Raw genomic sequence first — 7,470 nt, 5'->3', positions numbered from 1 at the left:
TGGGGCGCGATGACCTGCGCGAGGCGAGCTATTTAACCTAGATTCGACCCTTGAGCCCTTGGAGTGGTCGGGCTAGCACGTAGGTTGTCTATTATTTCTATTAACTAGTAATCGTTAAATGTGAGAAAACACCCAACATGTGTATAATGCTTTGCAGTTTCTGGAGCATTTTTGTACTTGTGATTTGGAAGTGAGGAAGTTATGCCCATTTCCAACTCAAACTATATTTAAGTTTAACGTAGCAAAAATAATTAACTGTCATATGGAATGATACTATTAAATTTTTGCTAGTGAAGATTTGGTGAACGTAAACACAGGATTTACATTCCGTGTTTAATCAAATAAAACTATCAATTTCAAGGTGCCATTATTTTATATACCACCAAGAAAGAAAATTCGGTGATAAACTTTGCTAATTATACCATTTAAGAGTCATCCCAATTTCAGTCTTTAAAATATGAAAAAAGTGAGGCTTAGAATTGATTAAATACAGTAGATAGGCGTATTTTTGAAGTGTCAGTTAATAAACTTGTTCTTTCCAAGGCAGTAATGAAAGGCAGACATGAGTTTCACAGATTTCCATTCAATAACTATGTATGAACACAGAGCCAAGGAAACACGAGAGAACTTTTTTTTCCCTGTAGGGTATTGGAACTGAGGGTGGATTGACAGGGGTGTTTGTGTGTGTGGTGGGGTGAGGTTTGAAGTCTGGAAAGAGCCCTGGGTATAGAGAACATGACTGGAAGATTTTTCATTTAACTAAGGGCTTCAACGATGAAGCACATTTTTCAAAAACATCGCATGCCTTCAGAGACATTTCTTGGAAACAATATGTGATAACTCTTTTTAAAAATTTAGCCCTGAGTGCAATGAGACAGCTTTGTTTAAGATGATCCTTACAAAGCCTTAGAAAAACTCTTCGACATGGCCACACACATGGCCTTATAACTCATGTCAAGGATTTGGAATTTAATCTGAGGAGGGTGGGAGTTATTGGCGGGACTTTGAGTAGAGAGGTAAACCTGATTTATGTTTAAATGGATGGCTCTGGCTGTATGGGGAGAAGATTACAGAAAGGTAAACGTGGGAGCCGAGAGATGGGGATGTTGGTTTGGGTTATGATGGAGGTGGTGGAGAAGGGGAAACTGGATAGATTTGGTGCTATATACTGAAGGATGAGTTGACAAGATTTGCAGGTAGGACATAAGTAAAGAAGCATGGAAGCTGACTCCAAAATGTTTGGCCTAAACAGCTGGGCAATCATGAGTGATATTTACTGAGAAAGGGAATTTTGGAGAGGAGCAAGTTTAGATGGAGAATAGGTTATGGCTTGGCATTTGGTTCTGGATGGACATGTTAAATTTGACAGCTCTGTTAGAAAGATATCTAATCATAGATACCAAGTAAGCAGTCTGGAATTTGGGGGAGATTTTGGAGCTAAATATATAAATCACATGGCTTTATATATTTATATATTTATATTTATATATATTTTATATATTTTTATATATATATATATTTTTTGAGTCTATATAGAAAAATTTAAAGCCATGTGATTGGGTAAGATCTCTTAGGAAATGAGACAGCAGAGAGAAAAGTTCCCATGATTCAACTGGAACCTCCAACATTTCATGGTTAAGAAGAGGGGATGGAACAACAGACGAATATGAGAAGGCGTGGCCAGGAAGGAAGAGTAAAATTAGAGAGGGTGGGATCCTTGAAGCCAAGGGAAGAAAGTGTTTCAGGAATGAGGAAGTGATCAATTATGTTAAGTGCTACTGATAGGTAAGATGATAAATCAGAATTGTCCATGTTGGAGGTGACACTATGGAGCTTACTGGTGATCTTGATAGGAGCAGTTTTCATAGGGTGGTAGGGAATGGGATCTGGATCATCTTCCTTTTCATCTCAAGCCGTGAAAGAATCCCAGAAGATTTCTGCACCTCCATAACAATTTGGCTTTAATAATCCCTTAATCTCTTTCCTTACCTCTTATGCTCCAAAGTGGCTCAGTTACCTAATCCTAGCCTCTCACTCTGGATTGTGTTCTCTCCTGGAATTTTTTCACCTCAGCAATGTTATACCAATAATCCTCTCTCTGACCATAGCTTCCTGGAGGCCGTACACCCACAACAATTACATTCTCCTGGCTGTTCTCTCTTCTCTACCCAACCCAGTTTATGTAACTGATTGCTGAAACCACTATGACTAGTACTTGGAGCATGCTGTGCTCATGGGATGTAATCATAGAAGCCACTTTATTTTTGTCTCTTTAATCCTGCTGAGTGGGGCTAGTCTTTTTCTTGCCTCTTGAAACCTTGAACAGGTTCTGTGACTTTTCTGGTCTCTCAGTCCTATGCTCACTCTAGTCTCAATTCAGCAATTTAAAACATCCACTCCCTATTATGTTTAGTGCAATAAGTCGGACAGAGAAAGACAAATACTGTATGTTATCATTTATAAGTAGAATTGAAAAAAATTAACCAATGAATGTGCAAAAGAGAAACAGAGGCATAGCTACAGAGAACAAATTAGTGATTCCCAGTGGGGAAAGGGAAGAGGAGAGGGGCAAGATAGGAGTAGAGGGTTAAGAGGTTCCAACAGTTCTGTGCAAAATAAATAAGCTACCAGGATACAGCACTGGGAATATGGCAACTACTTTATAATAACCATAAGTGGAATATAATCTATAAAAATTTTGAATCACTGTGTTGTGCACCTGAAACTAATGTACTATTGGAAATACCTCAATAAAAATAAAGTAAAACATCCACTCAATACATTAACTTCAGTTCAGTAATTTGCAGTGTTCGACCCAGTATACTAATCACCACTTCAATGTTCATTCAAAGGAAAAACTTGGTCCCAAATAGCAAGTTTGGATATGGGTAGAGATTCCAGCCAGCTACCCCCACGCTTGTTCCACCGTCTTTCTTACTCTCTGGCTGCTGTTTCTGACTCTGCTGGGGCAGAGAAACACAGTAAGAATGAACCAGAAGTATTTATTGAAAGTAATTATATATTCTAATCATTCTTTATCCCTTCAACAAATATGTCCAGGCACTGTATTTGGCTCTGGGAAGTCGAATGGTGAATTATGGTGCTGTGTACTGAGTTAGGGAAACCTGAAGAGGTATTTTGGAGTAAAGACTGAGAATTCTATTTTGGACCTGTTGAGTTTGAGATTGCCAAGAAAATATCCAACTGAATAAACACCTAAATACATCGACCTGGAGCTGGGAAGAAAGTCGAAGCTAAATGGATTAATGTGGGGGTTTTGGCATAAAGATAAGTGAGGCTATCAGAGTGCAGGAAATTGCCTTGGGGAGCGTGAGAAGGAGGGGAGAAAAGGGTCCAGATTACAGTCTCCAAGACACACCAATCAACACCGGAGGGGGAGGGGAGAAGCCAGCAAAGGAGACTGAGTTGGGTGGATCCTTTGTTCTTAGCACGTACTGGCCTAAACAGTAGTCCCCCCAAATGAAATAGTGGAGTTATCTTGAAAGCCCGCTGCTTTTGACTGTGGTAATGGAGTAGGGAAGGTGAGGGACTAGAAGTTACTATAGCTGTAATTTTCACTAAGCTCGTAAGGTAACAACTCAGGGGTCTCCTTAATAAAAACAAATACAGAGCTTCAGGGTTGATGTGAGTGGAGGATTCTCCCAGGTGGGCTTAGGAGTCCCTGGGGGCTTTCTTCCTGCCCTCACCACCATTCTGAAATTGAGGAGGTTCTACTCCTTTTTAAAGTTCTGGCTTAAGCCAGAATATTTGAGTTTATCATTTTATACCAAGCACTGTGCTAAGCATCACAAACAGAAAACTGGTGGAAAAAATTCCGTCCTGTATTGTATGATGATTATGCTTCTCCATACTTACTTACTATTATTATTTCAATGGCTAGGTTTCCTCAGGGCAGTAGTTTCTTTTTGTTTAACTACAAAGCACTCCTTGTATTATTTTGTCCCAAAGAATGTGGAAATTCCTACAGTATTACATAAGATGAAATGAACTTACATGTAGTGTCTACACACTGAGATTTTCATTTTAGTGAGTCTAATAAATTTTCTTGTAGATAAATGTTCAGTTGTTCTTAGAGCATTTTTTAAATGTTGAAAAACATTTTCAGACTCTTCTTATTTTCATAGAGCCTAAGGATTCAGGGATCCCAGACTGGGAATCCTGGTCCTAAAAGAATTATTTTCCCTTGATTGCCAGAGGATGACTATGTAACAATCTTTTTTCTCTCTTTTCTCCTGCTCTCAGTGCATCTGTCGCTAGCAGGCATGTTTTTCCAAAGAGAGCATTTCAGACCCACCTGGAGTGAATTTAAAAACTTCACTCTCCTAGTCTTTCACTAAGAGAGAATAATATCTGAATTTATATCTCATGGCAGCTGGCAACCAAATATCCAAATATATTTTCTATGTTGAAAAAAAAATGGCTAAACATTGTAAATCTATCACGTTGTAAGACAAACTATGTAATCCAAAGAATGTAGTTCATAAGAATCATTCTTCTTGAATTTCTTAGTTTACTGCTGGAATTTTAGCCAAATGTATTTGGTTTTGCATTTAATAAATACTATTTACAAGTTGAAGGTTTATGTATTGCAAATGAATGAAAAGGATTATAGAATACTCTTATATCAGGGTTTTTCAACCTCAGCTCTATTGACATTTTGGACCAAATAATTTGTGGTTGGAGGGTGAGGGCTGTCCTATATCTTGTAGAATGTTTAGCAACATCCCTGTCCTCTACCCAGTAGATCCCAGTAGCATCACTTCCCCAAGCTGTGACAACCAAACACATCTCCAGATACCACCACACTCTCCCGGGTGGCAAAATTGCTCCTGGTAGAACCGCTGTGTTTTATAATAAGAAGAAGAATCCACAAACCCCAAGACCATTTTTGCCTTTAGAAGATATAACCTGTTCAGTTTTGATAGACATATTCTTCACACATGGTAGACATTAAAAGACAGTAAAAGGTAAAATCAAATGTTACCAGACTCCAGCAGTGACTTAAATTTTATTTTTCTTTATGTTTCTATGACTTAAACATATGTCCTGGTTTATGTGTGTCCACTCTTCCAAACCCAAATTCCCACTTTAAAAATCATGTTCCTGTTTACACCTAGCACCTACAGTGGTAAGTGAACTTCTCTGGGGTCTGGGTCCATGATCCACCTGGGGTCTGTAAGAGATAGCTTTCCTATGTTTGAAAAATTTGAAGGATTTGGCCACAGGAGGGAGCACTATTCCTATGATTGCTTATTTATCTATTAACTATTTTATTAACTATTTTATAACATGCTTGTCAGAAAGAGTTCAGTGATGCGGGGAATTCCTAACATAGGAATCAGAAACAGCTCATACAGTAGTCAGGATTTTCCAGAGAAATAGAACTGATAGGATAAAAAGATTCATACTATGAGGACTTGGCCCCACTATTATGAAGGCTGAGAAGTTCCACGATCTGCTGTCTGCAAGCTGGAGGCCCAGAAGAGCCAGTGGTGTAGCCTGAGAACCGGGGGAGCCAATGGTGTAAATGCTAGCCTGAGGGCAGAAGATAAGAGGTGACATCCTGCTCAAACAGGCAGAAAAAAAGGGGGGTTGGGTGGAGAACTCCTCTGCCTATTTTTCTAATCAGGCCCTCAGCAGATTGGATGACGCCCACCTAAGTGGGGAAAACAGTTTACTGAGTTCACTGTTTCAAATGCTAATTTCACCTGGAAACACCCTCACAGATGCCCAGAAATCATGGTTAATCTGAGCACTGCTGGGCCTAGTCAAGTTGACACATAAAATTAACCATTACAACTAGCTTACAGATCGAGAATCTAACCACATCTCTGTTCTTATAATCTAAGCTCGCCTCACTTGCCACTACATTAATTTTTTCAGTTATAATTTTTGAAAGCAGCAATATAAGTTAGCATCTGTGGATGAAAGATCACTGCACCACACAGCTGTCTGATTTCTCAGAATCAAAGTGTTGGAACTAACATCCTCTACTTTGGAGGAAACACATGGTGTACGGTGACATCTGCTAATTGGTGCAGTCTGCACATTTATGGACTAACTACAGGTGTATTGAGAAGGTGTTTAAGGCAGCATTTAAAAAAATTTTTATGAAGATTTAATTTCTGTCAAAATGTTTTAAGATTTTGGCTTGTGAAGATAATAGATTTTTATTAAAGTTCATCTCTATGCTTTAAAAAAATAAATGGACACGTACTTCATACTGTAATGTGCTTGAATGAGCTCTAGATGACTGCCAAGAATGATGTGCCCAATTAATAAAAAATTAAAGTCATTTAGATTGGGCGAGATAGAGTTAAACAGATTAAAACCTTATATGATACATTGTGCAATTTATTAAACGTTACCATTTTACTCTTTTAAAAACCTAGCTTGTCATAGAATATGCCACTGTACTATCTACTCCCTCTGCCAACACAAAGGGAAACTGAGTTTAGTATGAATCATCTCTGGTGATGTTAGAAGAATTTAATTTCACCTTTTCAGGAAGGTTGGGAATGTTATAGACCCTCCCTGGCTTAACAGACATGGAAGTGAAGTTTTGAAACTGGTAGAGATGCCTGCCTACATTTTTAATATGACCCTAATGCCTAAGGAAAGGTCTCATAGGATCCAGATTATAATACAGAATGGCATTATTTAAGTTTACCAGAAAGTGCAGGGAATGGCTTCCAGACTTAGTTGATGGTAAGTTAGCTAAACCCCATCTTTGTTTCAACCTGTCTCACTGGGAATGTTTCTAAACTACATTATTTCTGCAACAGTAAATAAATCTTTGGTTATCTGGGTCATGATTCTGAATGTAATTTCTTACTGATGAATACCCTAGCGCTGGGTTTTACACCAGGTAGACTTACTTTTGGGTTTCATAATATCTTAAAATCAAAGTTGGCTCCTTAGAGTAGGAGGTGATGGGAGATACTCTATCTCCCCCAATCTAAATGACCAGGAAAGGTCATTTCCTTTCCCGGGAGACACTCATTTTGGTGGTGGAGAAATGACAGTGGCAACCAGGGCACGGACTTGTCAGGGAAGGTCCTGTGTTGGGGCGTTCCATTCATGCATGCAAAGCTTTAGGAGAGATTGGAATACTGAGCCTACAAACTGGAATGACACTACTTCTTCCTGATACCTGTGTTGGTTACCATGGCTGTTAGCCTCAAGCTCTAACCCTCCCCCTTTCTTGAGGGAGCTAAGCTGTGGGCAGGCATCATCTTTGTCTTACAAACCACCAGAAGAGAAAAACAAGAGGCCACCAGGATTGGTTAGAACTGGCCGAATCCAAGATGGTGGAAGACCTGACCTCAGTGGATGCTGGGCCTCATTATACACTCATTGTACTACATCAGCGTGTAAATGACACACACACGTGGCGAGGACAGGAAGTGCAGGACCATAGAAGGAAGAAAAAGAGGTGGCAGCCCAAGT

At 39.2% G+C, this 7,470-nt stretch overlaps 1 protein-coding gene across 1 annotated transcript in view; it reads left to right on the top strand.

Annotated features, from left to right (window-relative positions):
- Positions 1 to 19: 19 nt before the first annotated feature.
- Positions 20 to 7,470, top strand: part of DCDC2 (doublecortin domain containing 2) — a 139,756-nt gene continuing 132,305 nt past the window's right edge. Inside the window, exon 1 of the mRNA XM_032462584.1 lies at positions 20 to 79. The gene's annotated coding sequence lies outside the window, so the exon portion shown is untranslated. The remainder of the gene's footprint in view (positions 80 to 7,470) is intronic.

Source organism: Camelus ferus, chromosome 20 (assembly GCF_009834535.1).
Source record: "Camelus ferus isolate YT-003-E chromosome 20, BCGSAC_Cfer_1.0, whole genome shotgun sequence".
In the NCBI taxonomy this organism is placed as follows: domain Eukaryota; kingdom Metazoa; phylum Chordata; class Mammalia; order Artiodactyla; family Camelidae; genus Camelus; species Camelus ferus.
This window is presented reverse-complemented; position numbering and strand designations above follow the sequence as displayed.